The sequence below is a fragment of the Carassius carassius genome, chromosome 9 (genome assembly GCF_963082965.1).
Source record: "Carassius carassius chromosome 9, fCarCar2.1, whole genome shotgun sequence".
Taxonomy (NCBI): domain Eukaryota; kingdom Metazoa; phylum Chordata; class Actinopteri; order Cypriniformes; family Cyprinidae; genus Carassius; species Carassius carassius.
In genome coordinates, this window is record NC_081763.1 from 25,838,903 (window position 1) to 25,853,970 (window position 15,068).

Consider the following 15,068-nt stretch of genomic DNA (forward strand, 5'->3'; position numbering starts at 1 on the left):
TCATTCTATGCATCATTAGAGTCAACGCTCATATGTATTTATAAGTCTATGTTTGAGAAAATACAATATATACTGAGGTCAGGCTTAAGGTCAACACTGGTAGAAAATTATTTTGAGTCTCACAAACTCCATCCAAATGAATCATGCAGAGTGGGCAGGCTGAATGTGGCTCGCTGAAGCACAGCATCACACACCTATATCAGTTTCTGTGTGTAAACAGTCAAATGTGTCAAATGGATGGATACAATTTCCTAAATTACTAGGGTGAATCACAAGTGATGTTTCTGAATGATAATTAATGAGTGGAGAGCATCTCATATTTGACACAAAAGCTATTGAGATTTACCAAGCAGACAAATAATAATTCACATACAGAACACAAACACCTGCCCCAAATACATATTGACACATTCGCCCTTTACTATTTTGTGTTTTGAAGTGGTCGTGTTCGAAGTCCTCTTGTAATTAAAAATGCCATTAGTCAGTTGAGACACCTGGAACTGTCACACTGTGAGTTGTCTATGATTTATTAAATTTACCTCCTTATTAAAGCGAACTATGCTGTTGTTCTGATTAAAAATATGTATTTATTGATAGATGGAAAATATGAGATTTCTGAAGTATATTCTGAAATGCATTTAAAACCTACTAAAAATTCTAATATATAATCATAAGTACGGTATTTGAAGAATTCAGAGAATTTATTCTAAATTTGCAATATTTTATAACATTTATATCTTCAAGTTTCACATGTCCTCCAAAATAAGCACCTAAAAGTGCAATCTCCAATGAGTAATGTAAGTGACACAGAATAATAATAATACAGAATATATATTCAAATTGATGTTGAAAGTCATACTTTTGTAAGATTTATAAGATATAAGATTAATATTCTAGGTACCTTGCTAACATAGCTTTGTACTGGACACCTTTTTATCTCTTATTCATCATGATTTATATAAAAATGAATTAATATCTTACTGTTTTCCACAGTCTGGCAAAAACATTAAACAACAACATTAGATTATGGTTCATACTGGAGCTGTCTGAATTTGACATCAAAGAGATGCTGGCATAAAGGAGAGTGTTTTTTTTTTTTGGGAGTTTGAAGTGGTACAGCAGTGATCATGACTTCACAATCATGCTGATTGCACAATAAGCAGCTCTGCATTATATTATCAATCTTATGCAGTTCACTAATAAATCTGTCACATCCAAAACTCAATTAGCATGCAGTTACATCAGTCCCACAAAGAATAATGCTTTAGGTCCTACTAAGATTTAGGTTTAGGTTAGTCCTACTCAGGGGAAGTTGTGGCCTAATAGTTAGAGATTTGACTCCTAAGGTTTTGGGTCCGAGCCTTGGGCTGGCAATACCACGACTGAAGTGCCCTTGAGCAAGGCACCGAATGCCCAACTGCTCCCCGGGAGCCACAGCATAAAATGTAAGGTTGGATTTATTAGTTTTCCTTGTAAAAAGGAACTTACTGTTAACCAAATAACAGATTTTTGCTGTAGCAATTTTACAGTCTTTTTCATTTAAAATTCATTGTTTCGAACAGTGTAGAATGCAAAGCTGATTTGCAAAAATGGCCAATCAGCATTGTTATGATGTCAGTGTGAAATACAGTCTGTTAAGCATGTGTGGGTGTTCCACATGTGTGGGAGACCATATACTGGTTTAGATGGTTCTAGCCGTAGGTCTATTATTTATGAGTCAGGCTTTAGCTCAGGGTAGCTCACGGATAAAATGTTTTTAGAGTTTCTGCAATAGGAGTGTAAAAACTGGCCAGTCAACTCGTACAGTATAACCACTACACTATTCCATTAACCTGTGAAAGTCAAGCAATGATATGTTTTTGAAGATATGTCCAAATGATGAAAAGGAAGCCTTGCGAAACAGGCAGGTCAGTGATAAAGCACTGCAATGTGAGACAACTAGCGTTTAGAGATATGTAGACATTGCCGGGATTCCTTAGACTGTGCACACACAGGTCTCACATCTACTTAGGTTGAAATGTCCTTGTCAGGTGATTACCACCAAAACTTCCTAACAAGGATGGGTGTTCTTTTAATAGCAAGAGGAATCAGGTTCAAGGACATATTGTGTCTGATAAATTCAGAGACAAAATAAGAACATACAGATCGAAGGTGGAGACACTGTGTGGGTTCGTCCTGTGAGATGGATGTCTTCAATTATCTCTCATTGGACTAGGGTTAGGAGGATGTGGGCTAATGGAACTCAAATAATACAGAGAGAATTCACCTTTGATATTCATAGAATCCACTCAGTCAATTAGTAGTCAAATCTGCTTTAATGGCTAAGAGCTCTTTGTTGTAAATATCATTGTCTCATTTAGTAAGTGGCAATTTTTGTGAGAAGAAAACACAAAGGAATCATTTGTCTGGACTATGGTGTCTTGGTGTTCCTAAATACATTTTGGAACTCACTCTGTCGCATACCAAACTAGATCATCCAGTTACATCCTCCTGAATGTCCTGAAATCAAGAACTGCTGGCTGCTCGGCCTTTAAATTTGCTGTACCTAAAGAATGGAAAATGAAGCAAAAAATGCTGAAATGCTTTTTTATTAATGATTTTAAATGCTTCAGACAAAATTAACATGAAAACTGTCATATTAAAAACTTGAAACTATAGTCTCTTGTATTAAATTATGTATACTCTTCTTTTAATTAACCTTCTGAGTATATTTGTTAATTATTCATTTTTAATACTTTATTATCTTTATGAAGTTTGGGGTCAGTTTTTTTATAATTTGGATATTGCTATCAGTTTTATTTATATTTTGTAATTTTTATAATTAATTATAATTATGTATAATATAATTTTTTTTTCATTTATACACATTTATTTATATATATATATATATATTCATTTATATTCATTTCATTTATACACATTCATTTATATATATATATATATATTAGGGCAGCTTCTCAGTCTGCTTGTCACTGAGGACAACCACCTGCCGCTGCTCCCGCTCCCGCGCAGCAAATGCAGCAGCCTCCAGCAAAGCAGCACTGTGGAGCCTGTTGATGCAAACAAATGTACTACTCACGTACCCTCTGCCTGAAAGCAGGTAAGTGTTGCACACACACAGACCCCGCTTTGGAACTGCTACGAGATGCCTGGACTTGGTCCCTGCGTTCCTCTTCACTGCCCCACTGCTGGTAAGTCTTGTTTCTGTTGGTACCGCTTGTTTGGTATCTGGGGGCCTGGCTGGCACTGGCTTGTTTTGACCATCAGACTATGCAATTCAATTCGCCTGGCATCCTCCCAAGTTTAGGGGAGTCTTGCGTGCAGAGATTGCAGTCCTACTGGCAAAGGATACGATAGAGCCGTTCCCTCCAGCTGATATGAAGACTGGGTTTTACAGCTCTTACTTCATTTTACCCAAGAAAGGCGTTGGGTTATGACCAATCTAGGGATGAGCATATTAGTAAAGGTCCTGCCCGTCGGGTTATCCCTGTCACCCCGTGTCTTCATAAAAGTTGCGGAGACAGCTCTTGCTCCCCTGAGAAAGCGGGTCATTCAAACTCTCAACTACCTTAACAAATGGCTTATACTAGCTCAGTCTCAGGATCAGTTGTGCGAACAAAGGGACTTGGTGCTCATGCACATCAGCCAGTTGGGCCTTCAGGTCAACTGGGAAAAGAGCAAACACTCTCCAATGCAGAGGCTCTTAGGGCATAAGGCAGCTGCAGCGGCAGTCAAGCCACTAGGGCTGCTTCATATGAGACCGCTTCAACACTTGCTTCATGGCCAAGTCCCGAGGTGGGCATGGCAATGTGGCACTCACCGGGGTCCTAGTCACACAGGCCTGCCTCTAAACCTTCACCCCGTGGTCAAACCTTGCATTTCTCCAGGCAGGAGTGCCCCTGGAACAGGTCTCCAGGCACACTGTGGTTTACATGGATGCCTTTACCACTGGCAGTATGCCTTGCCTTGAACCATCTCAAAGAGCGCTTACAAGGCAAGCATATGCTGGTCCACATGGATAACACTGCGACCAATGCATACATCAGCCATCAAGGTGGTCTACATTCCTGTCACATGTTGCAACTTGACCACAATATCCTCCTCTGGAGTCAGAAGCATCTGAGGTTGCATAACCGGGCAGCCGATGAGCTGTTACGAGCTGCTCTCCTGAAAGAATGAAGACTCCATCCCCAGATGGTCCAGCTGATTTGGAGATGTTTGGAGCCTTCATGTGAAGCTGCTATCCTCCTGTGTTCTCACCATAAATGGATAGAAGCACTGAGAGGCCCCAGTTAGTGTTGGCTATAACTGCTCCAGAGTTTCCTTACTGAACACCCTTTTGAGCTCCTCCATCCCCTCGATGAATACTGTGAGAACCGGTAGAGGGCTGGGTTCCATATCTAGAGACCTATGTGGATCCCATACATGTAAATTTCACAGTATAGCTTCAGAGCCTTGGTTTCCCTGGCAGACTCTTCGGGAAGGATGGGGCTTCTAATATGTTCCTATCCCAAGTTTAATGAGTATGTTTTCCCTGTGTTATCCAATGTCACTGAGTGTGTAGTGCTACAACAACAGTGACTGGCCTTGTTGTGAGCCCTGGCCAATGCAAAAGAAACTGAAAGGGGTAGCATCCATGGTGTTTTGGTAGGTATCCCAATTCTTCGGTCATTACCGACGTGATGTTGAAAGTGACCAACTGAAAGGGAACGTCTCAGTTTCGTATGTAACCCTCGTTCCCTGAAGGAGGGAATGGAGACGTCACGTCTTGTCGCCACAGCTGCTGTACCACCGCTGGGCGGACGGGTTACCTACTGCCTAATTATACTCGTGCTTATTTATATATGTATAGAAAATGCTCTAAACAAATGTATAATTATTTTTTTTCCTCTGCGCTGTATACATAAATTGTGAATTATGAATTTTTTTTTACAAATCTTTTAATTTATCCTGAAAAAAATGTGAAGAAAATATAGTTTTGTGGGAATCATCTTCAATCTTGAACTTGGTAAAGCAATTATCTTTATTAAAAATGTTTCAAGTCTTAATACTTTTCCTTTTGTTGTTGGATTTGGTGCTGCCCTAACTAAAAAAAATTCCAAACGCCACTGCTAGAATGATTTCTGAAGGGTCATATAATTTAATTCAATATAATAACTGTCCAGCATGTTCTGACTGGCTTTTACTCTACTGTGCAGCATCACACAGCATTTTTGCTTTCAAAGTGGACCGGCAAATCTATTGTTGCTGGAAACTTGCCGTGTCACACCTGGTTAGGACACCAAAATCCCCCAATGCATTTCCATCATTCTGCCCCTTGTCTTGTTTTCTTGGAAAATAGTGAAACTCACATCAGCACAATCCCCCAGTTGAGGCAGTGGACTCATGCAGAGCAGATAACATATTTAATTTCCTTTTCAATTACCGGCGGAGCGGCAGTGGGCTGTGCCCTGGCGAGCAAGTGGAGGAAGGCCGGCTGATGGTGAGGTTTGGCTGCTCAATCACAGTCCGGTGCAGAGGTGCAAAGGCGGCATGCCAGATGAAACACTATAATGACTTCTTAAATGCTACGACTGCACAGAGGAAATGGAGAAAGAAAATCGAACAAGTTGTTCTGTGGTTTTTTTTTTATCAATTTCCGCTGAAAAGAGAGATATGAAGGTGAAGGGTGTAATAGGAAGTGAAGGACAAATGAGGAAAGTAGAAAGATAGAAAGTCGGTATGAAAATCTTGGTTGGAACAAATTGATGCATTGACACTGAGAGAGTATCTCTGAAAGTTTACTCATAGCCGAGATGCACCTTACAACGATCATAGCTCTGTCAGATACAACCATGATAATCTGAAGAATAAAACGTGATTAATAAAACATTATTCTGCATTGTTTTATATCTGTGCCTCTTTTTTTCTTTAGACAATGTGCTAAAGACAATCTGATTTGAATCCATACTTCTGTAATGTGACATTGAAAGTAAAACATGAGATTTAATGAGAAAAAATGTAGGATAGGAATTGATTCAATTATAAAAAGTGGGTTATGTACCAGAATGAAGCCAGAATAAATGTGAGTTTGCTTAAACAAAGCCTAAATATCTTAAATATCGAACTTTTTAAAAATAAAGTTGTGATGTAATACAAGTATTTTAGATCCCCAGATTGGGTGGTGTTAGCGCAGTGGATAAGACACATGCCTTTGGTGTGAGAGACCCGGGTTTGAATCCACTATGAGACACCAATGTGTCCCTGAGCAAGACACTTAACCCATAGTTGCTCCAGAGGTGTGCAACATCTGACATATATAGCAATTGTAAGTCGCTTTGGATAAAAGCGTCAGGTAAAATGTAATCTCGTCTTTCATATTGTGACGTAGCCTATACATCTGAGTTAAAATATGAGCGCTTAGTGAAAAAGAAAGCGAGAAGTTCTTGTTTAATTTACATTAGAAATCTACTGAATCGTTAAGATAAACACAACTACATTCTTCTTAAAAAAAAAAAAAATTCACAAAGGAATTGTTCTCCCAAAACTGAATATAGGCCATCAGAGATGTAGATTTATTTCTACATCAGAAAAAGATATAAGATCTAATATATATATATATATATATATATATATATATATATATATATATATATATATATATATATATATATATATATATATATATATATATATATATATATTAGTACAGACCAAAAGTTTGGACACACCTTCTCATTCAAAGTGCCTTCTTTATTTTCATGACTATGAAAATTGTAGAGTCACACTGAAGGCATCAAGGGCTATTTGACCAAGAAGGAGAGTGATGGGGTGCTGCGCCAGATGACCTGGCCTCCACAGTCACCAGACCTGAACCCAATCGAGATGGTTTAGGGGTGAGCTGGACCGCAGACTGAAGGCAAAAGGGCCAACAAGTGCTAAGCATCTCTTGGGGAACTCCTTCAAGACTGTTGGAAGACCATTTCAGGTGACTACCTCGTGAAGCTCATCAAGAGAAAGCCAAGAGTGTGCAAAGCAGTAATCAAAGCAAAAGGTGGCTACTTTGAAGAACCTAGAATATGACATATTTTCCGTTTTTTCACACTTTTTTGTTATGTATATAATTCCATATATAATTCCACATGTGTTAATTCATAGTTTTGATGCCTTCAGTGTGAATCTACAATTTTCATAGTCATGAAAATAAAGAAAACTCTTTGAATGAGAAGGTGTGTCCAAACTTTTGGTCTGTACTGTATATATATATATATATATATATATATATATATATATATATATATATATATATATATATATATATATATATATATATATATATGAAATTAATTGATACCTTTCTACTATTCTAAATTTCTTCTTTACTGTTCTACTTTTCATTTAAATTATTAGTTACATTTTTTTATAAATATATTGCATTACATTAGAAAATTTTTAATATTTTTACTAGTTGTCTCAAACTTTTGGCCCCTGCTGTGTGATATTTATGTGTTGGACAATTATTTGTTATGAGCTCTACTTAGGGATCAACATATTTATAGTATTGAAGTAACTCTTTCATGAGAGCTAAGGGTTTTGGCATGTCAAAAAACATTGGTTTATTTACTAGAGGGGCATTACAAGCTTTCTGAAACATACAAATACTGTTTGTTTTATCTTGTGAAGCCAGCTGCTTAAGCAAGGCTGGATATGGGAAATGAAAACAAATGCAATTTGCAGATTTATTTTCTCCTCTGTCACACAATCCCCTTCAATGTCACTGCCGTTTTGTGTGCCGCATGCCTGCTCACTACAGCTATTGCTGTTTTTTATAGACAACCAAAAAATCCATTCTTCTCTTCAGCTCATGCTATTGAATCCGGGTTATGTGCTTTGTCAAGTGAAAACCCTTAGAGAATTGTAATCAATATATATTTATACGTTGACAAAACTAAATCCAAACTGGTCGGAGCTATTATTCTTAAAGATGAAGTGTGGAATTTGAATTTGCAGAGGCAACAATTCAAGGATCAGCTTCCATGAATATTGTAAACACGGTGGTGCTTTCGAAAGCTGTTTGTTTGAGCCAAGGTCAAGGTTTGGCTGGTTAACATAACTCTGGTAGCTCCAAACAACAGAAGGGTTTAAAATATTTATTAGACAACACCTTATCTTCTGAGTGCAACTTCAACTTCAATGCACCTATGGCATAATGCTGATTATCACAAAATGTTATTATTACTATATATATATATAGTAGTGAAATGCACCAATTTGCAAGTTAAAATACTAAATGATTCAATAGTAGAGCCACAAGACATGCACGGTATAATATCACTTACTTTTTTATGTGTTCAACTTGTGTGTAAAGTTAATATATTTTAAATGTACTAAACTGCAAAGTCATCATTACAAACTTGTAATTACAAATTGATTTAAATACACAATATACAAGTTTCAACAAATATGATAGTGAAGTATATTTTAATGATTTAATTATATTAAAATGTACTACATAACCACATTTTGTGGTAATCAACATTATGTCATATGCTGTCAGTTGAGCTTTTCTTGTATTAAACCCAGAATATTCCTTTAAAGCCCTTTAAACTGTAATTTAGGCAGCCATATGATACGTGAAGACTAAAATGCAAGCACCAGACAGATTCCTCCACCACACACTGTGAGGTGAAGCCTATAGCAGTATAGTGATAATGATGTCACTGATGATGTAAAGAGACAATCCCCACAATCTCTTTACACATCTTTTCACTTTGAATACTCCTCTGTGGGATGCTGTTACATCTTGAAATCATATTATTAAACTGAGTCACTGTCTGGTTTCTTCTCACAAGAGAGAGTCACGCATAACGTGGTGTCCTTTTCTAGAAAGCAGCCAGTGATCAAGTGCTCACATCACACTCCACATGGCCAAAGACAGAGATCAGCCAGGCCTGACAGAAGGTTGGGGGAGTGATGGCTGCATCACTCCAGACTATGAGCTCCAGGAAAAATAGCCTACAAACTAAAAAAAAAAAAAAAATTAACGTGTGGGGTGCATTTTATTTATGTATGAGTTTCTTCTTTTTTTAGGGGTTATATATTTTATTATGATTATTTTTTGAAAAAAAAAAATATTTTTTGATAATAATACTTTTTAATAAATATTAGAAAAAAATTCTAGGGTTATTTTAAAAATAAATATTTTGGGTAAAAGAAAACTACACAAAATTATTTCTAATAAATAGTTCAATCTAATTAGCATTTTATGTAATATTTTCTTTGCATAGAGTACACAGTTATTGCAGAAAAATGTGAACATGTGAAAAAGTTTTGTGACAGTTCATACAACTATAACATATGAAAAAAAAAGTCCCCCCCCCCCCAAATTATTCTTTATAGTATATCCCATTTATTAAATTATATTAAAACAGGTGAAAAAAGATTACATCTAATTTTGGTACTACATGGCTATGGATTTCAATGAAAATATAGGTTGCTTACAAACTTTTGTAGATCTTTACAGTTTTTTATCAATCACAGAATAGTATAATTCCCTTTTTCCCCACACTTTCACAAACCTTTATAATGAATTAAATTACATAGGCAGACGGATTTAAGAGGTTCAGAAAGATAAATGATGTATGGATTGACAAAAGTCTGTTCCAATTTTGCGAACACACAATGAGAGCAATGATTCAAAACGTGTTTCAGATTTTGGTTTTATCTGTCAGGTGACCTTTTCTCTTTAGGCTGCACAGCTCTATTCTACTGCAGCCCGAATCCATAAATCCTAAGGTGACTGTCCATTCATGATATACAGCTGCCTCTAAAACAGTCTGGCTAAGAAGTAAAGCACTGACATGTTAAATTGTTAAAAGTGACGCGGTCAGAATTTTTTTCAATGCGATGGTCTGATCAGGAGCTGCCAGCTGTGCTCTCTGAGACGCTCATACAGAGTTTTGTCTCTCTAAACAAACTTGAGTTAAATCCCAGAGGAATGACTGAACTATTTACAGCAGTCTTTAAAGATACAAACAAAAAATAGCCATGATTCCCTTGACAGCCAATTGTGAATAAAGAAGCTTTCTGTGGCTCAAACTTACATCAAACGCAAATGAGCTAGATTGCTCAGGTGGCAGATGGTGCTTTCAGAACACTGCTAAAATTCCAGATTAACACCCCATCCAAAAATAAATGATCTATGACAAACTTTGAGTTTATGCATGATCAAGGCCCCTCATTGTGATGGTGATAACAGAGGACTAAAAAAACAAATCAACAATAGCTGAAGATGCAAATGACTAAGCTATGTGGAGTTAATGAAATACAGTGGGGTCCAAAAGTCAAATTTTTTTTCTAATCTAATACAATATTGTCATTACAAATTGAACTGTATTGTTTCAATTTGTGTAAAAGTCTTACTTGGTTTGTCCCTCTACTGCTTTAACAGAAGGACTCGAACTGCAGGAACTCTACAAATTTGTGTAAAACCTGATGATCATTATACAGCACGATTTGAAAAGGATCGAAAGAGCATCTTGGCTTCAATGGATGAACACTACCTTAACAAAAATGCTCTTTCTTGTAATAGGAATAGGAACATTTCCTGAAAATGTACAGTACTCACCCTCAGGCCATCCAAGAGTTTGTTTCTGTATCAGAAAAGAGTTGCATAAATTTATCATTAGATCACTTTTACATCACTACATTTAGCTCGCCAGTGGATCCTCTACAGTGAATGGGTGCCGTCAATATGAGAGTCCAAACAGCTGATAAAAACATCTAAATAATCCACAAGTAATGTAAGTAATAAACATCCATCACTAAAAGGTTTTTTTTCTTTTTTTTTTGTTTTTTTTTTTGTGAAATATTAGTCCTCTATCTATACTATTGCATTCTGGAGTGAACAAGTCATCTTGTCTGAATCAGGAGAGAAATATGCACAGATCACATGAAAACATTGAGTGGTGGACTTTTTTCACTGGAGGAGGCATTATGCTATTTTGTCCAGAAGCAATAGTTTGAATTGAAAAACGTCTTAATGATGGGTTGGTTTATTATAAACAGCTTCACAAGACCTTAATTGAGTAGTGTGGATTACTGACTCTCATTCTGACTGTCACAGTGTCTGGGTTGTGTTCCCTGGGTGTCCACTAGGTGTCCTCCGTTCCCACGGTGTCTGTCTTATTATAACTTCCTGTTTCCTTATTTGGTCACCTTCCTCCTTGTTTTAGTTAATTGATTGTTCCCCACCTGTCTCCAGTTTCCCCATTATCCTTTTGTGTATTTATACCCGGTCTGTCTGAGTCTTTGTCACGGAGTCCTTAATGTATGTTTGATACTTCCCAGAGTCTGCTCTTCCCATGTGTTCTTGTTTTGTTTCTATGTGTTTGGATTTTCTGGTTTTGACCCTGCCTGGACTGTTTACCCCTTTGGATTTGCCCTTGTAATAAATCTCACACCTGCAATTGGATCTCTCCTGTGTTTCTTGTATCACCGTACGTGACAGAAGGACTCCGTCATGCCTAGATCCAGCGGTGTGGGATTTCGAATCTGTTCCCCAGCCACCATGGAGGAACGGAGGGGGAGATTCCGAAACTTAACCACCCTTCGTCAAAGGGGGAGTGAGGTGGGTGGCCTGGCACAATTGTTTTGGACCATGGTTAGGGTATAATGACGCAGCACCGAAAGACTTACTTATCACCGAAAGTCTTTCGGTGTATCTCTCTATTAGTTTTATTGGATCTTAGTGCTGCATTTGAAACAATTGACCACAACATTCTTTTGCATAGACTTGAACACTTTGTTGGCATCAGTGGAAGTGCATTAGCATGGTTTAAATCGTACTTCTATGACCGCCATCAGTTCATAGTAGTGAATGAAGATGTATCCTATCGATCACAAGTGCAGTATGGAGTACCTCAAGGCTCAGTACTAGGGCCGCTACTCTTCACGCTTTATATGTTACCCTTGGGAGATATCATCAGGAAACATGGTGTTAGCTTTCACGAGTAATTTCTTACTGCTAAATTCTGAAAAAAACAGAGGTGTTAATTATAGGACCTAAAAACTCCGCTTGTAATAACCTAGAACACTGTCTAAGACTTGATGGTTGCTCTGTCAATTCTTCGTCATCAGTTAGGAACCTAGGTGTGCTATTTGATCGCAATCTTTCCTTAGAAAGCCACGTTTCTAGCATTTGTAAAACTGCATTTTTCCATCTCAAAAATATATCTAAATTACGGCCTATGCTCTCAATGTCAAATGCAGAAATGTTAATCCATGCATTTATGACCTCAAGGTTAGATTATTGTAATGCTTTATTGGGTGGTTGTTCTGCACGCTTAGTAAACAAACTAGAGCTAGTCCAAAATGCAGCAGCAAGAGTTCTTACTAGAACCAGGAAGTATGACCATATTAGCCCGGTCCTGTCAACACTGCACTGGCTCCCTATCAGGCATCGTATAGATTTTAAAATATTGCTTATTACTTCTAAAGCCCTGAATGGTTTAGCACCTCAGTATTTGAATGAGCTCCTTTTACATTATAATCCTCTACGTCCGCTACGTTCTCAAAACTCAGGCAATTTGATAATACCTAGAATATCAAAATCAACTGCGGGCGGCAGATCCTTTTCCTATTTGGCGCCCAAACTCTGGAATAACCTACCTAACATTGTTCGGGAGGCAGACACACTCTTGCAGTTTAAATCTAGATTAAAGACCCATCTCTTTAACCTGGCATACACATAACATACTAATATGCTTTTATTATCCAAATCTGTTAAAGGATTTTTAGGCTGCATTAATTAGGTAAACCGGAACCGGAAACACTTCCCATAACACCCTATGTACTTGCTACATCATTAGAAGAATGGCATCTACGCTAATATTTGTCTGTTTGTCTCTTGTTCCGAGGTCACCGTGGCCACCAGATCCAGTCTGTGTCCAGATCAGAGGGTCACTGCAGTCACCCGGATCCAGTACGTATCCAGACCAGATGCTGGATCAGCACCTAGAAAGGACCTCTACATCCCTGAAAGACAGCGGAGACCAGGACAACTAGAGCCCCAGATACAGATCCCCTGTAAAGACCTTGTCTCAGAGGAGCACCAGAACAAGACCACAGGAAACAGATGATTCTTCTGCACAATCTGACTTTGCTGCAGCCTGGAATTGAACTACTGGTTTCGTCTGGTCAGAGGAGAACTGGCCCCCCAACTGAGCCTGGTTTCTCCCAAGGTTTTTTTTCTCCATTCTGTCACCGATGGAGTTTCGGTTCCTTGCCGCTGTCGCCTCTGGCTTGCTTAGTTGGGGACATTTCATCTACAGCGATATCGTTGACTTGATTGCAAATAAATGCACAGACACTATTTAACTGAACAGAGATGACATAACTGAATCCAATGATGAACTGCCTTTAACAATCATTTTTGCATTATTGACACTGTTTTCCTAATGAATGTTGTTCAGTTGCTTTGACGCAATGTATTTTGTTTAAAGCGCTATATAAATAAAGGTGACTTTGACTTTGACTTTGACTTTAATGATTGCCTGGATGACCCTTTGCCTCAATGGGAGATGAAGGGGTTGGAGATCCTGGACTTTTGGGGGTTTACCCATTACCTGCGCCATCGTGCTCCGTGGGATGCAGCAACCACACCTGAGTCTCCAGACAAAATGGCCGCCAGCCCAGCGCCACAACACAAGATGGCCGCCAGCCCAGAGCCACAGCACAAGATGGCCACCAGCCCAGCGCCACTGCACAAGATGGCCAGCAGCTTAGAGCCACAGCACAAGATGGCCGCCAGCCCAGCGCCACAGCACAAGATGGCCGACTCAACGCCTGAGTCTCCAGACAAGCTGCCACCGACTCGCCATCATAGAGGGCGGAGGAGGAGGAGACCGGCGTCTACCGTTCCTCAAAGCCAGGAGAACGTTCCCGAGCGGGCCGCTGCCGTCCAGGAGGACGTTCCCGAGCGGGCTGCTGCCGTCCAGGAGGACGTTCCCGAACAGGCCGTCGCCGTCCCCGAGGCGGTGTCCTGGAGGAGTCAAGTTCCTGTTGACCTTCCAGAGTCGAGTTACGTGACTGTTGAATTTTCAGAGTTGAGTGAGGTTCCGGTTGACCTTCCAGAGGCTAGTCAGGTGCTTGTGGACCCTCCAGAGTCAGGGCCAGTCACCGATGACCCTCCAGAGTCAGGGCCAGTCACCGATGACCCTCCAGAGCCAGGGCTAGGTACCATGGACTTTCCACAGACAAGGCTAGTCATCGTGTACCTTTCAGAGTCAGGTCAAGTTACTGATGATCTTCCTGAGTCTGGGCTAGTCACTGATGACCTTCCAGAGCCAGGGCTAGGTACCATGGACTGTCCAGAGACTAGGCTGGTCACTGTTGAACTTTCAGAGTCAAGTCAAGTCACTGGGTGGTCTGCTGCTCTGCCCTGTTGGACTCCGTCATCGACCACAGGGGCGTGGTGGTCATCTGCTCCGCCCTGGGGGACTCCGACGTCGACCACGAGGACGTGGTGGTCATCTGCTCCGCCCTGGGGGGCTTCCACTCTGACCACACGGACGTGGTGGTCTTCTGCTGCGCCCTGGGGGGCTCTCGCTCTGACAACACGGTTGTGGTGGTCTTCCGCTCCGCCCTGGAGGACTCTGGCGTTGACTACACTGTTGTGGTGGTCTTCCGCTCCGCCCTCGAGGACTCTGGCGTTGACTACACGGTTGTGGTGGTCTTCCGCTCCGCCCTGGGGGGCTTCATGTTGTTGTTTTTGCTTTTTGTGTTCACTCCTGTTCCTGTTCCCCATGTTTTTCTTTTCTGACCCTCCGTCCCTCCCCCTGAGCCTCCGCCTGTCCACCTCCCTCCTGGTTTCTGTTTTGTCTATCGTGGAGCGTCTGGAAGCCGCTCCGTAGAGGGGGGGTTCTGTCACAGTGTCTGGGTTGTGTTCCCTGGGTGTCCACTAGGTGTCCTCCGTTCCCACGGTGTCTGTCTTATCACTTCCTGTTTCCTTATTTGGTCACCTTCCTCCTTGTTTTAGTTAATTGATTGTTCCCCACCTGTCTCCAGTTTCCCCCTTATCCTTTTGTGTA